At 36.6% G+C, this 19208-nt stretch overlaps 1 pseudogene; it reads right to left on the bottom strand.

The window, feature by feature from the left end:
* Nucleotides 1–458: 458 nt before the first annotated feature.
* Nucleotides 459–19208, bottom strand: part of LOC116904446 — a 44367-nt pseudogene continuing 25617 nt past the window's right edge.

Raw genomic sequence — 19208 nt, 5'->3', positions numbered from 1 at the left:
CTTTTTACAAAAAAACAACATGTGCAACCAATAGATAAACACAAAGCAAAGTCCCAAGCAAACACACAATATAGATTATTTCTACATCTACGTGGGATAAGCACGAAGCATGACCTTGAGCTACCTTCTAAGAAAGCTTTTTTTTTTTAACTTTTCCAAAAAATGTTTTATTTCTAATCATACATTTTCTCCTTATTTTTATGTTGAATTCATCAACTTTATTAGAAGTTTGTAAAGATAATTATTCATGTCTATTCCAATTATGTAGAAGGAAAACCATCATTTAGAAAGCAAAATTGAACATACTATGCCTCAAATTTTACACTGTAACTCTGACAAATCTCAATGAGGAAACAAAAAGAGCAATGAGTTTCCCGTTTAGTCTCATCATGTATACTTCAAACATTCTCTGTCTTCTTTCATTAGTTCCCACCACGCTTATGATTTTTGTTCCCTACTCACAACATGTAATCTCTGAGGAAGCAAGCTCCAAGCATCACGGCTTTCATTGTCACATCAAGTTATAGCTGGAACTGGAACCCAAAGTTATCTGAATCTGCGAAGGCCTCTCACAGAATGAGTGCACTGCTTGGGGATCTTGTCACCTCTAGACACCTCATCAAGAGACTTGATCTCAAAACCATTATCCCAACAGCAGGTGGAAGCAGCACACAGACCACCAACTTTTAGAACATCCTCCTTCTTTTCATCTTGAAGAATAAGCTTTGGCAGTTCTAAGTCACATAACTTATCAGCACACCAGGAATAGTTTGGATTTCTGTCTGCTTGAGACAGCCAGAGAAGCAACAACTATTGCATTTTAGGGATCTCTCCAGAGTCATGACTTATTGGCACAGATTATCCAGTAGTCAAGGTGAAAGATCTAGATGTTTCTTAGCACTTTTAAGGGCAACAATCAGTATCTTCCACAGCAATGCAAACCATCTGTTCAAGGCTGTTTTTGCTTTTTAATTTCAAACATTATTTGTTTCAAAGCCTGTTAACACTTTCAGAAATTCAATTTACTGGTGAATCAGAATCTGATCTATCTAATTTAAGTGTTCTAGCCCAAGTTGGCAGTTCAGAAGAGGTGGTGATGCCGACATCCATTATGTACGAATACAAGGACTACAGCCTGTTGTTTGGAAAAGGAAATGGTGTTGCATCATAAGTTCCACAGCCAGCTGTTATGAGTGTGTAGCCAGCCTGGATAACCAGACTGAGGGCCTTGCTACTTAGTCTAGAGTGTGAGGCATCCAGAGTGTTCTGGAGGTCCTTGGAATGCTGCTGGAGGGTACTGAGCAGCATACTCATGTGGAAAGTGAGTTCCTGGGTGAGAAGCCTCCATTTTCAAGCCATTCTCAAGCAGCTTCTAAGTGAGCCAAGGCAGTACCAGTGGTGACTTTTCTCCAGACCCCACTCCAAAAGACTCAGTTGCTACGTTCCCCCTAAGGAAGTTCTTAATGGCCTCATAAAAAACAACTATATACTTGGTTCTCTGAGCACAAACCCTTTACACTAAAAACTGAGAAGACAAAAGGGTAGGACTACTATATATTCGCATGTTTAAAATGATTTCCTGAGCAATACCTGCCTATCCCCCAGCACTCAGAAGGTAGAGGCAGGGGAGCCAGAAATTCAAGGTCATTTTTGACTACATAGAGAGTTTGAAGTCAACATGGGGCACAAGATACCTTGTTTCAAAAAAAACCCAAACAAATAACAAATAATTAAATTACTAAAGAAAAATGCAATAATAATAAAAGAATAAATATGTAACTTTTCAAATGTAAAGATAATAATGATTCGCCTACGTTTTATGAAGGTATTCTGATTTTTAGGGATGAATTTATATCCCTGAATGAACTAAAAATAAATATTGATTTCAAAATATTAGAAGACAATGTTTTGAAGGTTAAAAATTATAAAACTAATGGAGGTGACAGCAGAAAACAAACAATACACAAAATCAAAAACTAGATTTTAGAGAAAAAAAACTAATAAAAAATTAGACCAAAGACTCTTTCAAGGATGTTTGCAAAAAAAAAAAAAAAAAGCCATGAGGATGAGGATGTTGTCTAAATAAAAAGAAAATAAATGTTTCACTGAGAGGCATGAGGGGTCATGGGATCAAGAGGGGAGGTAAAATGAATCAACGAAGACATCGAATGACTTGGATTAAAAATGCTGGCCACATAGGGTGTGGTGATATTCAGGGGTCCTCAAACAATGCATAGAAAAAAGGGAGGGAGGTGGGCAGAATAATTTGTGGGAGGGGGTGACTGAAAGGGGGGCACTGAGAAGAATGTAAAGAAAATAAGCATAATAATAATAATAAATTATTATTATATTGTAAAATAAAATGTAAAAGAAATCAAAAACAAAGAAAGAAAAAAGAAAAAAAGAAAGAATGTTAGAAAGAAAAGAAAGAATGTTAGAAAGAAAGAAGAAAGGAAGGAAGGAAGAAGGAAGACTGGACAGAGTTGAAGAAACACCCCCATCTTCTCACTTAGAGAACACCTGTCCCATTATAGTTGTTTCAGAACCCCAAAACAGCTATACCTAAACTACAAGACACCAATGAACTACTCTCAGGAACTCGTGGCAATCTCTATCTAGTGATGAATCCACTGGGCTAATGATTCTGCTTCATGTTACCTAGATTAGTGGGAAGAGATGATTCTCCCAAAGGGTTAGCTGACACTTTTATAAAAAGCCAAGCCAACACTAGTATAGATCCTAATGCATTCTTGAACACAGCATTTCCATTTGGCCAGCAATGTTGGGACTTTTCACTTCCCACAGTGCTATTTGATATCTTTGAGTTCTGAAATCATCTAACGGAAATAAGACAAAAGAGTAACAAGGGTACCATGGGCCAGCCATTCAGTTCAACAAGAACCCTGTAGAAACGTATCATTTTCCATTTTTTACATTTTGAAATTAAAATATAAATAATTACATTTTTTTCTTCTTCCTGCCCATGTACCCACCTCCAATTTGTGGTATCTTTTACTTTAATTGTTGTCATATAGTATAATAAATATAAAATATATATACATATATGGACATATATACTTTTGAATATGTAAATATGATCTTCTCAGCCAGTATAATGTTACTTGTATGTATGTGACTTTAGGGATGACCATTTAGTATTGGATAACCATTGGGGAAATCTTCCCTAGGGAAGACTGTTTACAGTTTTTTCCTCCTATCAGCAGTCCTTAGTTGCCCACAGATAGTTTTTTGTTTGAATATTTGTTTGTTTTGCTCTGTTTTAAATAAGAATGTGCCTAATGATCATTAGGTAGAATAAATATATTTCAAACTCCAGGGAATGCTTCTAGTTAAAACCCTTTCGCTTTGCCCAAGATTCATAACAGCAGAATCACTCACCCATAGAAACTGGAATTCAAAAATAACATTGGGGTCCGGAAACTCCAGTTACAAAAATTGTAAATCTATTTACAAGGACAGTTTCCAGTGAAACCTGTAGTTTGTGTCCCACAGAAAAGATTGGGACTTGAGCAATAGTGACCATACAGTGCCACATAGGCTATCCACCCGCAGTACACTCGCCTTTAAGAGCCAGTTGTCACATAAAGTGCAGGGCTTTCTCTGTGGCAAGTTCTGGAAAACTGCCACGCTTCTTGATTGCCAGAGGAACTACACATTCTGAATCTACTTGCAAGTCTCTCAGAAGCCACTTGGCAAGAATGTTCCTGAGTCTTCTCAGCTCTCCTCGCAGAGGTGTGACAGTACTTTAGTTCAGGGTACGTATGCTGAGGCTGCTGGAGGTGCCAACCAGCAGAGCGTGGTTTATACAGTGAATCTGACATCAGAGAGTAGAAGGAGCTGTGCAAAACACTAAACTGCTAATTCCAACACCAAAGGGAATTTAAATGCCCGAAGAAGTACTGAAATCCTTTTTTTTTTCCTTTTGAGGCCTTTTTTAATGAGCAAGAATCTGTCTTGATGTCCAGATGTTAATGCATCAGAGTAAACATACACAATTTGATCAAACCTAGGAACCATAGCAGGTGTCACCGTCACCGTTGGCTCAGTTAAGTCACAATGTCTCGAACACCTAGGACATTCTGAGTGATCTTAAGCCATTGAACTGACATTTAAAAGTTTTGGCTATTATGTAAAACTGAACAAATAACATGTTTCACGTTTAAGGTTGCTAAAAGTTCAGTGTGAAGCAATAGATAAACATGGATGGTCTTACCTGGAAAAAAAAATAATTAAACTCTTGGATTTCTGTTAGTCCCAACAAACAACTTGATGTATGTTGATCTTTTATGTATACAGACACTGCAATCTAGTGTATACTGCCTCTTTAAAGACAATGTTTCTATAATCAGAAATAAAGAATCTTTCTTAGTTCCTTCTCCCATTTCTGTGACCAAAAGTTGTGAAAGAAACAATTTAAAGGAGGAAGAGTTTACTTTGGATTACAATTTGGGATCATTCTATTATGGTGTAGAAAACTCAGAAACAGGCAAGAAAGGCTTGGTAACAGGAAGACATAACTCACTGCTCACACCTGTGCCTCCACTTAGGAGGACAAGAGTGAACAGGAAGTAAGACCGGGGTATAGAGTCTCAAGGGTTGCCACCAGGGACCAGCTTTCTCCAGTGAAGCTCTACCTTCTAAAGGTTCCACAACCTTCCCAAACAATGACCCCAGCTGGGGACCAAGACTCACACACATGAGCCCAGGGAGAACACTTCACACCCAAACCACAACAGTGTGTGTTTCTGACCTTTCTCCACACACTTTTTATAGTAACTGCCCAGAAACAGCCTGCTCAGCTCAGCATAGGAGACCACATGTCCCTTCTGTGTCTTGGACCTTGAATACATTTTCACATTGCATGACTTCACATAATGAAGTTCTTTGTAAATCTCACCACTCCACTGTGCTCTAAATAACCTTGTCTGAAAAAGAACACACAACTTTAAATGACTAACAATAATTTCATGGTTCTACATTTTACGATATTCTATAGCTTCAAGTCACATATACGATGTCATTCACAGTGGTGACAGGAGGCTTTGGAGACAGAACAGCTGAGTTTACCGGGCAGCCAGAGTTCAGAAAGAGTGAGAAAGGGTTAGGTTATTCAGCACTAAGTCTTAGGCTGAAAGCATTCTAGGCCAAATAAGAAGGTACAGAGGCTAGAAGCTTCCAGGACTAAGCCTTGGTTTGTAGATGGAGGCAGTGAACCTCCTAGACAAATGCATCAGGCAAATAAAATATGCATAGTTAAAAATGATGAAAATAAACTGTTGTTTTAGAAATCAACACACATTCTGGATTAAGCTTGATTAGCCTCACGAGACTGAACAGAATTACCCAGATCTAGACTTTCTTAAGAATCTTCACAAAGGTTGGGGATTTAGCTCCGTGGTAGAGCACTTGCCTAGCAGCAAGGCCCTAGGTTCGGTCCCCAGCTCTGAAAAAAAAAAAAAAAGAAAGAAAAAAGAAAAAAAAAGAATCTTCACAAAGATGAATTATATAATTATGAAACTTTCTATCTCCTTTCTTGGATTTTAACTTACAACTTAGGACTCCTTTTATGTGATTTATGACTTGGTAATGCTTATGGGTGATTACTGTGGAAGGAATGAAGAAAAGTGGCAAAGGATTACTCTTTTAGTTTTAGAACTTGCCCTCTTCTCACCTTATTTTGAGCCTCTGTTTTGGCATCAGAATAAGTTAGTACGTTGCTGTAAAGGGAAGCCTTTGTTAGAAGATAAAGAACTTGGTTTCTACCTAATGAATGCACAGACTTTCTTCCTAGTGTTCATTGCTGCCAAATATCCAAAGAAAACAGACTTCAGTAAATAAAAACTCAAGATCATTATAGAATAAATTCATTCATTTTAAAAGTGCAATTTACCTTTACTTTTAATTAAAATATAATTACAGGGTATTTCTCCCATTCTCTTCCCTTACATGTAACTGGAGGTCTCTCTCTCTCTCTCTCTCTCTCTCTCTCTCTCTCTCTCTCTCTCTCTCTCACACACACACACACACATACACACACAAACACCACACACACACAAACACACATATACAGACTCACACACATATACAACTTTCTTTTATTTTTTATTTATTATTAATTATATTTTTCATTATTTAAAAATTTTTTAATTAAAATGTGTTTGATATATATGTGAAATATTTTGATCTCCAGATCCTCTCCCCCTCCCTACACACCCAATTTTAATTTCTTTCTCAAAAACAAAACAAAAACCCAATACAAAAATAAAAATCCAATACAAAAATAAAAGTGACCCCAAACAAGAAAACAATATAAACAAATTAAATGACATTGAAAAGTAAGGTAGCAAACTCACCAAAGTGTGCCAAACTCACCAAACTCACGAAATAACAGTGCATGTGCTCACACATACACATACACCACCAACACCACCACCACCACCACCAACAACAACAACAAAAAACAAGCTGTGGGGTTCAATTTTATGTTGGTCAACTACTACTAAACATGACACCTGTCCTAGACTATAAACACAGTATTATGTATTGGAAAAAAATTGATTATTCCTCTCCCAGCTGATATAAGTGACAATTCAATAGTTAACCTTTAGCTGAGTAGCTAGGTTTTCATTCATTCATTCATTCATTCATTCATTCATTCATTTTAAAATATAACAAAATAAAATGTAATAAGAAAAATGAATCACATCACACCAACAGAAGGAAAAGAACCTCATTCCTAAGGATCAAAGGCCTGCTCACACTAAGAAATCTGATAAGAACTCTAAACTGGAAATTATAGTACATATGCAGAAGAGTTAATGCAGAGCAGTGGTATGCCCTGAGCTCGATGCTTCTATCTCTGTGAGCTCACGTGAGCTTTGCTCATCTCTGTCCGTCCTGTATACTTAGTATCTTGCTTACAATGTAGCACGAGGAGCTTCATTTCTGGTTCTATCAGTGTGCCTCTTGTATATTAATGGGCTTTTCTTGCCTTAGATTTAGGAACACTTTTTCCATGATTTTATTGAAGCTATGATCTATGTCTTTGACTTGAAATAAAAGGTCATCATCCTTCCTTCCTCCTCCTCTCCTCTTCGTTGTCAACAATTCTTAGATTTTGGTTATTTTATTTTGTCTCAAGGGTCTTGTATACTCTGTTCGTGATTTTTTTAATTTATCATAACTTTAATTGAATGATCCAGTTCTTCTCTTTATCTTCAGGCCTCAATATTCTCTTCCTGGACAGTATTCTCTCCACTTCCATTGATGATGGTTTTTCACTTAAGACTTCATCTCAGTTCTCTTCAATATTTCTATCTCATTATTGAATTCAGTTTTCATTTCTAAATTTTCATATTCCATTCAGTGTTTGCTTAAATTTTGATCAGTTTATCTCTGTCCTATTTAAGTTCTCTCATGAATTTGTGTTCTTAATTAAATTCTTGGACACTTTCAGCATAGAATTACTGTAAAGTGTTTGAGCATATATTGGCTTGTGGCATAAATATTAATAAAGACAAAGACCAATAAAAGATCTAAATACAGATGTGTAGAGAATGTTCTCAATATATGATAAAATTAAACCACCAACTAACTTTTTATTTTATTTTTTGGGTCATCTAAATTCAGATATAATTTAAGCATGGGGCATGTGCCTCTAATTCCAATGCTAAGGAGGCTGAAGCAGGAGGATTGCCACAAGTTCAAGGCTAGACTGTTGCTCATGGTGAGCTTTAGGTCAACTAGTGCTGCGTAAAAACCTGACCCTTTGAATGAACTTAGGATTAATGATAATGTCTCTTTTCTTAAAAAGAAAATTTATTTGTTATTTAATCTTTTTTTCTTCTCTGCTGTGGGAAATTTATAAGTAGGTCATAGAGATGGAAGGAATGAGAGCTCTTAATTTACTGGATCCCTTTTCATTTAAAATTCCATAATAAGTCAATATACCTAAATGTGGGGATTATGTGATATCTTGTATGTATGTATGTATGTATGTATGTATGTATGTATGTATGTATGTATATGTATACATATATGTGGATAGATATATAATAGTATGCAAGTATGGCAAGAAATTTTATCTTTGCTACATTTCAAGTTGGTATCTGAAGATACAAGTCTGATTTGGGCAATGTTCCCAGAAATTTCTCTGTGGGAAAATGACACATTTCAAAACTGTAGACTTCTAGTTGCATTTAGTTCAAATTATTTGGATGTGTAGTTTTCTGTTCCAGTGCCGAGAGGACAATTGGAATATGTGAGTGCACACGTAAGACAGGGGAAATGCTATGGGCTTCAGAATGTCAATGTCACAGATGACAATAAGCTAATAGTAAGTGTTGAATTGTATTATCAGCCAAGGGCACTCACATGTTGTGGTTTGAGGTCAGGTCAGTGCTACCTCTACCAGAGATAATAGGAACCTGATCCCTTTGTAGCATATCAGGCTTTAGAACAAGGACAGCACTAACAATCTCTGTGTCTGCTCAGAATGGAGTGTACATTTTTAAAATATCTCACGACTGCCAGCTGTGTAATTGTCACCTCAGTTGTTTGGCATGAGCTTCCATATGAGCTGAATGGGGCCAAAATGATCACATTTAAACTATGGTGTCTAAGCCTGAAAAACAGGGTTTTTCTTAATATTTTTCACAAAAAGGCAGTGTTGAAATACTAGTCGAATATAAATAATGTTTCTCCGAATCTGTTTTCTTTAAAGGTTGCTCATCGAATCAGACATTTCTAAATAAAAGTAAAAACAGGATCTCAAAACAATCGAAAAGGCTTCTGTTATACACACAGATCACTGCATAGACAGCATCATTACTTGAACTCTTGAGAGGCTCCAAGTAAGAGAACTGCAAAGCATTGGGTCCATTCCTGCCTTAGTTACTATTCTATTGTTGTGAAGAGACAACATGACCAAGGCAACTCTGTTTTTCTTTTTTTGCGTGTGTGTGTGTTTCTTGGGGGGAGGGGAGCTAAAAAACTTAAGCTTTGTTCAAAGAAATACTGAAAATAAATGTTTTACAAATTGAAATTGAGCACTTGAAGTATAATTTAGAAATGAATTCTCAGAATCTATGTTCTATATTCTGGTATTGACCAATGCAAAGTTTCCTTTAAACAAGTATTTTATATATGCTTAATCTTCAATCATCTTAACATCTTCTCATCATTGATTATAATGATTCAACTAGCACAAGGTCAAGCTAGTTTCTTATGTAGTAGCTCAGAAATAACTTCCAAATACAAAACATTCACACCAGCAAGGAAACTGTAAAAATGAATGTAAATTACCGCACTACTCGATTTGCAGGTTGTATACAGATGGATCTGTTTCTCCATAGAAAGTTCCCACACAGTCAAACTTTAACAGAGATGCCTCTCACTCTCACTCTTTGGTCACATAGCCACTTGCAGGTTCCTAGGTATCACTCTACTATGCATCAACTGAAATATATAATATATATTCAAAAAATGTATTTTAGGAGATAGACGAGTGGAATCTGTCCATTGCAAGCAGAGTTTCACAAGAACTCTGTCTGAAGATGGCTCCCCAAAGTTCCTACTCTCAGAAGAACAAGATGGTTTTGTTGATGATTTCCACTGACTCCTGGATCTTATCCTCCTTGATCACACATGGAGGGGCAAACTTGATGATATTGCTGTGAGTTGACTTGGCCAGAAGTTCAAGGCAACTCATTAGGAGTTTCCTTACAGTTTTAGAAGGTCAGTTAGTGATCATTGTGGTAGAAACAGATAGTCATAGTTCTTCAGTAGTAACAAAACTTTTCATCCTGACACTCAGGCATCAAGCAGAGAGAGCAATACTAGACCTGGCATGGGCTTTGGAAACCTTAAAGCCCACTCCCGGTGACATATTCTTCCAACAAGGTCACATGTTCTAGCCCTTCTTGAATAGTTCACCAAACTGGGGACTAAGCATGCAAGCATACGGGCCTAAAGTGCTGTATCTTAGTCAGTGCTCTATTGCTGTGAAGAGACACTTCCCCCAACAAGACCATACCTACTAAGCCTTCTAATCCTTTCAAATAGTGCCTTTCCCTGATGACTAAGCATTAGTTTGAAATAATAATTTTAATAATTGTATTGCATTTTTCTATATCACACAAGTCTTTATTGGTGTTAACTTTAGACACATATATCTCATTAAAGAGACTTTAACCAAATTCAGTCTCAGTACACAACTCATCAAATTAAAGATTATGTATCCTCTTATATCAATATACCAATTTATCAAAGTAAGCTTTGATTTTTGGAAAGTTACTCAAAGTTCTGAAATAGAAACATTTAATGATTTTGGTTGAAGATATTAGTAATTACACTTCATAACATTAGTAAACATTATATATGTGTCAATTAGATAAAGAAATTAAAGAAGATAATTATACTTAGATATATACTCCACACAATTTAGCCATCTCCTCAATAAAATCTTTGTTTCTGTAAATGATCATGAATCTTCCTTTCCATCCTGAAATTAGTTTATAAATGTGCAGATTTGTTAATTGTATTTAAAACAAAATAAAATTAACATATCCAGTTGTATATATTTTTTGTGCACATGCAAATTTTCTTTCTCTCTCTCTCTCTCTCTCTCTCTCTCTCTCACACACACACACACACACACACACACACACACACTGTTTGGGGCTACATCCAGAGGTGGATTTTGAGCACCTTACAATTCTGAGTGAATTAGGTGCTCAATAAAATGACTTGGCCAATTATTTGTCTCCCCATTGTTGAGGTTTCACATGTAATGGCTTAGAGGGACTTTTCAATTAGGTGCAGGGGTCTTAATTTAGTTCTTATGCTTGCACAGCAACTTTATTGACTGAGTCATCTTCATAGCTCACCTCTAAGCTCGCTTTTGACTTAGCCATTATATTATGCTTCATTAGGGAGGTCCGCGGAATGTTTATTATAATAGTAGATATCAAGTTAAATCATCAAACTATTACTGCATGTTATGATCATGCACAGAATTCTATGTAGATTAATTCACTGAACATTTAAGATAAGTCTATTGTATAGACAGAATCTTCCTCCCTAATATGCTTGAGACTTTCTAAGAAAGACTTAGAAATGTTATATAATGCTAAAGTTTTGAGATAATAAATTCTAGATCCAGGCAGAACTGAAATCCAACCCTCTAAAGAAGGACAAACATGCAGAACATATTAATTATGAAAAGTCATTTTCTGGCAGATTTTTTTTATATAGCCATCCTCTCTCACTCTACTCCTTCATGTCTGATACCAACACCTGGAAATCCTTTCCTTGGAGATTTGCTGAGCAAGCAGCCTGGGAATCAGGTACGCAGTCTTTGTTCTCCTTCCTGTCCTCCATTTTCCATTTCCCAGTCTCATCTCCTGCCTTGGAGATTTGTCTTCCTGTCTTCTGGACAGGAGAGTGTTATGTCTTCTCTCTCTTCCTCCATTGCTTGGGCTTCCACGGATCCTTTTGCAGACCCAGCTTTCCCCTTTCCTGTGGCTCCTTTAAGTCTCACTGTTCTTTCTGGTGCCTTCACCCTTACGGACTAGTGTTCATAGCACTTGAAGGTACTCTGCATGCTACAAAAGGACAAAGATCAATGCCAAACCGTCTGTTAACTCTTCTACAGTAGTGACCTGCCTGCAAAATACACTACTGCACAAGTGGCAAAAAGCCTGGAGCAGCAACCAACCAATAACTGGTTAAATGAAGGCCCACTCCATGAAATTAACCAACCCCAAAACTGCTTGAGTGTCCAAGAACATGAAGCTAGCTAAGCTAGGGACCTAATGGAAAACCAAACATTATTGTTCTTTTAAAGGAAAGTAGCAATACAATGACTCCTAATGTCATTCTTCTTTACTTATGTATTTTAATCTTCTCAGCCATCGTCAGGGAAGCTTTCTCCAGCAGTAGGTGGGAACAAATAAGATTCCCAGAGGATGAGAGCCTGGAGAAACTCATGTCTAAAAAGGATATTCCCATCAAATCACTCTACTTAGGACTCAGGGAAAGACTGGAAGGGCCAAAGGGTATCGAAAACACCAAAGAATTAAGTCTGTTTAGACAGCATCAGGGCTGGCAGACTAAGGAACTCACAGAGACTGTGGCACCATGCACAGGGTTTGCAAAGGTCCACCTATAAACCAACCATAAATGAAAGATTAGATTTCACAAATGGAGTCTTCACTGGGTATACAAACCGCTCTTCACATCAACCTCTATGCCCAGCAGTAGATTGTCAGCACCAAATGAGCTCAATGACATTTCTAGAGGATTTCTGTCTTATAATGCTTTGTCAGGGCTCCCCCAACCTTTGACAGGTCCCTTGTGTATATATTATGATTTCTGGGGTTTTGTTTGTTTGTTTTTGAGGGATTACTGTGTTGTGGATATATGTGTCTCTTGGTCTATACGTATTTCTTATGCTTTCTGCTTGACTCTTATTTATGTTTTGTCCTACTCTGGCTTGTTTTCTGGTTGGTTCGCTTTTTGTTTTTATCTCATTTTTTCTTTAGGTACTCTTTGTACTCTAATGTGGGAGAGAAAGAAAGGGTGTGTGGAATTTGAGTTCAGAGTTGGGAGAATCTGGAAGGATTTGGAGAACTGGAAACCATAATCAGAACACTATGTGTGGCAATTTATTTTAATACAAAAGAAGAAAGCAGGTTCCAAACTGCCTCAAAGTTTAAGATTAAAGATATTTTTGAAAGCATAATAGAGTTTTAGGTAGCCTCTCATATACTGTATATTCTGCGACAAATAAGTATATCCCCAAAGGCAAAAAGTATAAACACATGAATATCCCTTGAGCAACAACAGTGAATATTTATACAGGTGCCAGGCAGATGTAGGTCACACTTACATTTCACACTCACATTATTAAAATTTGTTTCTTATGCATGCATATAACTGCTCAGGAAAATTGTAAAAGATACCTTCTATCTTTCAGACAACAAAGGTTTAGTTGAAGAATATGATGTACATTATAAAAAACGTTCATAAGTTTGCAGCATATAACAAATTCACATTTATATACACTGAAAACCAAATGTTAATAATAGGATGTGGTTGTTTCAAATCATAAATTTCCCAAAGAACTGCCAAAAAAGTCTCCCTAACAGATAATTTTTGGTGTATTCTTTTCTATACTGTGCCCTGCTGCACTTCAGTACAACGCTACAACACATGATTCATAACCGTCAGGACCATGTTACACAGATCCTGCAAACCTAATACACTAATTACAGTAAGAGGTCTTTAAATAACTTTGCAATTGCTCAAGTTTAAATTATTAAGTACTAATTTTTATTTTTGAACTTTGATGAGCCGTACAAATGCAACAACTTCTACAAGTATTGATCTTTGCTAACTCACCTCTTGACCAGCATTGCAAAATATATCTCTTCACTGTACAACTGTAATAAAACATTTTTAATATCATGAGTCCAAAATATAGAAGAAATTCCAGCTTGGCTGCTATGTCAGGGTTCTTCAGTTGCTATAATCCCACAGGATGTGACAATATGGTCACATTAGATAGCTGGTCACCAGCAGTGCACAATCCATGGGAAAGAGGAGTAACGTATCCTACTTTGAACGTTTCTATTAAATTCTCTTTATTTCAATTTGGAGTTTCTCTCACTACTCAACTATACTGCATGCGCTCGGGACCTAGGCACTTGGCTAGCAGATTTCCCAGTGTTCAGCACATAATTTATTTTCTAACCAGTTTGTGAAGCAAAGACTGGATAACTTTTAGGTATTGGAATTTGTTTATGACAATTGAGTACCATCGTATTTCAGAAATGTATTTCCTTAGTTTGCTGTAACATTCTAATGACCTCTTTCTAGAGTTGAAACTTTAAACTCTTATAGAAATATGAACTACCTTCTGCTAATGATTCTGTCACCATTCCCATGCCGCTTTTCTTTCACCTCAGTGTTCCACCTCTGTATTCAATTTCTACTTCAGAATTTCAGAAAAACTAGCAGTAGAATAAACTATAATACGTACCTTGAAAGCTCTGTTCTCTAATGAATCCCTGGCCTGAAGATTAGCCAAACTCTTGACCTGAACTTTAACCATTGAATATTTGTTTCTTCTTTTAACAGTTTATTCGAAAATTCTGTGATACATTTAAGTGATGTCTTCTCGAATACTCTAAAATACAGTTAGAATTTCTCTTGCCAGTGCTCTGATTGTATTTTAGCTATACTCGAATAACGATGTCATTACAAATTGTTTAATTTACCTCAAAATAGTATTATCCCCTTCTACCTAGGAGTTATGTTTCTTTCAAATCAACAGTGTTTAATGCACAGCTGACATTATAAAGGCCCCTGTGGAAATACAGTGACCTATTCAAGGAATGAATGTCTCTTTATTGTTTAGTGTACTTGTGAGGATAGATTAAAAAAACTCAAACTAACTCAGAAAATTATTCTATAAAATAGATTTAAATCCGTGTTCTAAATTGAATATTCTGCAAATCCTTTCTGAATACATTTGCATATTAAATGTAATTTATAGACAAAAATTTCTTGTAGAATTCTAAGTGAGAGAGACTGCAAATAGTATGATATAAATTGTTCATTGGAGTATAAAATAAAGGGATTTCTTTTATTTAAGGAAGCCTGTAACAAAAGGCAATGAAGTTTTTTTAATTGGATTTTTTTATTTAATTACATTTCAAATATTATCCCCTTTCCCAGTTCCTGTCCATAAACCCCCATCCCAACCCCTCCCCCTTCTTCTTTGAGCGTGGTCCCCCACACATCCACCCACCCTTGCCTGCCTCCCCGCCTTGACATTCCCTACACTGGGGTTCAAGCCTTGGCAGGACCAAGGGTTTCTCTTCCCGTTGGTGCCCAACAAGGCCATCCTCTGCTACATATGCAGCTGGAACCATGGGTCTGTCCATGTGGATTCTTTGGATGGTGGTTTAGTTCCTGGGAGCTCTGGTTGGTTGGTATTGTTGTTCTTATGAGGTTGCAAGCCCCTTCAGCTCTTTCAATCCTTTCTCTAACTCCTCCAATGGGACCCCGTTCTTAGTTCAATGGCTGGTTGCCATCATTCACCTCTGTATTTGTCATGATCTGACAGAACCTCTCAGGAGGCAGCTATATCAGCCTTCTGTTAGAATGCCCTTCTTGGCATCAGCAATATTATCTGGGTTTGGTAGCTGTATATACATAGACTGGATCCTCAGGTGGGGAAGTCATTGAATGGTCTTTGCTTCAGTCTCTGCTCCAACCTTGGTATCATTGGTATTCTGAGCTTTTGGGTTAATATCCACTTATCAGTGAGGGCATACTGTGGGTGTTTTATTGTGATTGGGTTACCTCACTCAGGATGATGTTTTCTAGTTCCATCCATTTATCTACAAGTTTCATAAAGTCATTGTTTTGAATAGATGACTAGTACTTCATTGTGCAAATGTACCACATTTTCTGTATCCATTCTTCTGTTGAGGGGCATCTGGGTTCTTTCCAGCTCCTGACTATTATGAATAAGACTACTATGAACATAGTGGAGCATGTGTCTTTGTTTTATATACCCAGGAGTGGTATAGCTGGGTCCTCAGTTAGTATTATGTCCAATTTTCTGAGGAAACTCCAGACTGATTTTGAGAGTGGTTGTTACAAGCTTGTAATCCAACAAACAATGGAGGAGTGTTCTCTTTCTTCACATTTTTGCCAGCATCTGTTATCACCTGAATTTTTGAACTTAGCCATTTTGACTGGTGTGAGGTGGGATTTCAGGGTTGTTTTGATTGAATTTCTCTGAAGACTAAGGGTGTTGAACATTTCAGTAGGTGCTTCTCAGTCATTCCATACTCCCTGGTTACGTTTTTGTTTGTTTGTTTGTTTGCTTGTTTTTGTTTGTTTTTGTTTTTGTTGTTGTTGTTGTTGTTTAGCTCTGTATCCCAAATTTAGGGTTATTTGATTCTCTGGAGTCTACCTTCTTGATTTCTTTGTATATATTGGATATTAGCCCTCTATCAAATGTATGATTGATAAAGAACATTTCCCAATCTGTTGGTTGCCATTTAGTCCTAATGACAAAATGTGTCCTGTGCCTTACAAAAGCTTTGCAATTTTAAGAAGTCCCATTTGTCTACTCTTGATCTTAGAGCATAAGTCATTGGTGTTCTGTTCAGGAAATTTTTCCCCGTGTCCTTGTGTTTGAGGTTCTTCCCCACTTTCTCTTCTATTATTTTGAGTGTATCTGGTTTTATGAGTCCTTGATCCACTTGGACTTAAACTTTGTTCAGAACGATAAGAATGGATCAATTTGCATTATTCTACACGCTGACCTCGAGTTGAACCAGTACCATTTGTTGAAAATACTATCTTTTTTTCCACTGTATGATTGTAGCATCTTTGTCAAAGACCAAGTGACCATAGGTGTGTGGGTCTTCAATTCTACTCCATTGATCTACCTTCCTGTCTCTGTACCAATACCATTCAATTTTTATCACTATTGCTCTGTAATATAGCTTGAGGCCAGGGAGTTCTTTTATTGTTGATGTTTTCTCCATCCTGAGTTTTTTGTTTTTCCAAATGAATTTGTAAATTACTCTTTCTAACTCTAAAGAATTGAGTTGGAATTTTGATGGGGATTGCATTGAATCTGTAGATTGCTTTGAGCAACATGGCCATTTTTACTATATTAATCCTGCCAATCCATGAGCATGGGAGATCTTTCCATCTTCTAAGATCTTCTTCAATTTCTTTCTTCAGAGACTTGCAGTTCTTGTCATACAGATCTTTCACTTGCTTAGTTAGTCACACCGAGGTATTATATGTTATTTGTGACTATTGTGAAGGGTGTCGTTTCCCCAATTACATTCCCAGCCTGTTTATCCTTTGAGTAGAGAAAGACTACTGATTTGTTTGAGTTAATTTTATATCCATCCACTTTGCTGAAGTTGTTTATCAGGTTTAGGTGTTCTCTGGTGGAATTTTTGGGGTCACTTAAGAATACTATCATATCATCTACAAATAGTGATATTTTGACTTCTTCCTTTCCATTTTGTATGCCTTTGACCTCCTTTTGTTGTCTGATTGCTCTGGCTAGGACTTCAACTACTATATTAAACAGGTAGGGAAAGAGTAGGCAGCCTTGTGTAGGCCCTGATTTTAGTGGAATTGCTTCAAGTTTCTCTCCATTTAGTTTGATGTTGGCCACTGGTTTGCTGTATATTTCTTTTACTATGTTTAGATATGGGCTTTGAACCTGATCATTCCAAGGCTTTTATCATGAAAGGGTGTTGAATTTTGTCAAATGCTTTCTTAGCATCTAATGAGATGATCATGTGCTTTTTTTCTTTGAGTTTGTTTATATAGTGGATTACGTTGTTGGATTTCCATATATCGAACTATCTTTGCATCCCTGGGATGAAGCCTACTTGATCATGATGGATGTTCTTTTTGATATGTTCTTGAAGTTGATTTGCAAGAACTGTATTATTTTTGCATTGATATTCATAAGGGAAACTTGTCTGAAATTCTCTGTTGAGTCTGTGTGTAGTTTAGGAATAAACAAAATTGTGGCTTCGTAGAAGGAATTGGGTAGTGTTTCCTCTGTTTCTATTTTGTTGAGCAGTTTGGACAGTACTGTTATTAGGCCTTCTATGAAGTTTTGAGATAATTCTGCACTAAACCCATCTGGTCCTGGGCTTGCTTTGGTTGGGAGACTTTTGCATCTGACCACTGTTGATTCCACCTGATTAGAAGAACTCCTGGAATGAGAGCCAAAGATTTGTACTATATCAGCCCTACAGAGCAACTATACTTAGAGTGTAGTTTACCTGTGTGGATGAAAGGAAAACTTTGGGAGACAATAGTCAGTCATGAGGATATAAATATTGTCATAAGACAAGAATTTAAAGAGATAAATGTTTTAACATTATTTTTAATTGAATATTTTACATATTTACATTTCCCAGTTACCCCCTTTCATAACCCCCTTCACTACTTCTATAAGGATGCTCCCCCTCCCACCCACTGACTCCCACCTCACCATCCTGCCATTCTCCTTCACTGGTGTAATCAGCCTTCACAAAACCAAGGGCTTCTTCTCCTTTTGAACCTAGACAATGCCATCCTCTGCTACATATGCAGCTGGAGCCATGGGTCCCTCCATGTGTACTCTTTTGATATTGGTTTTTTTCCTGGGAGCTCTAGTTTTTTACAGGGGTGATGAACAAAAACACCCTAAAGGTATGCTACAGAATTGAATATTTCAAAGTCTATAATACATAAGAGGTCATATATTTGCATACATATATGTATATATGTACATATATATGTATAATTTGTGATACATTTATATTATTTGTGATACAATAGAAGGTAATATTTTACTATTTCCATAATGTAATCATTCTAGAAATGGCTATTATTCATTCTATTTTTGAGTCATGGGGCTCAAACATGAAAATAGAATATATTCTCATGGCACTTAAAAGCGTCAACCATCAATGATTCTTAGCAAAAAAATAAAGTCCTAAAAAAATCACTATCTGTAAAATAATTTTTTCATACTGTTGGACATTTAAAACTAGATACTTTTAAAAGACCAGTGAAGACAACAACACCAAAAATAAGTAACTCCATCATAGTTAAGTCCAATTAACCAGTGTGCTCATAATAGGAAACAAAATTTTCCTGCATATTTCTTTTTTCTTTTTAAGATTTCACACACACACACACACACACACACACACACACACACACACACACACACACACATATATATATATATATATATATATATATATGGTCTTCAGACACACCAGAAGAGGACAGTGGGTTCCACTAGAGATGGTTGTGAACTACCACGTGGATGATGGGAATGGAAGAGCAGTCAGTGTTATTAACTGCTGAGCTTTCCCTGAATATTTCTTTCAGACAGGAAAATATTATATTCTTTTTAAAATCTTATTTTTAAATAAAAATTATATGTAAGATAGTTTTGCATTCAATAATATTTCATAACCTAATATCTGCACATCATTTTTTTCCTTTCGGTTTATGAAAATCAGTACATTACCCACTCTGTTTTTTGTTAAGCAAGTTGAAGTCTATGGATTTGCTCCCATCCAGTGCACTGAAATTTCATGTTAGTCATAATGCTCCATCTAGCAATTTCTCAG

Source organism: Rattus rattus, chromosome 6 (assembly GCF_011064425.1).
Source record: "Rattus rattus isolate New Zealand chromosome 6, Rrattus_CSIRO_v1, whole genome shotgun sequence".
Classification (NCBI taxonomy): domain Eukaryota; kingdom Metazoa; phylum Chordata; class Mammalia; order Rodentia; family Muridae; genus Rattus; species Rattus rattus.
This window is presented reverse-complemented; position numbering and strand designations above follow the sequence as displayed.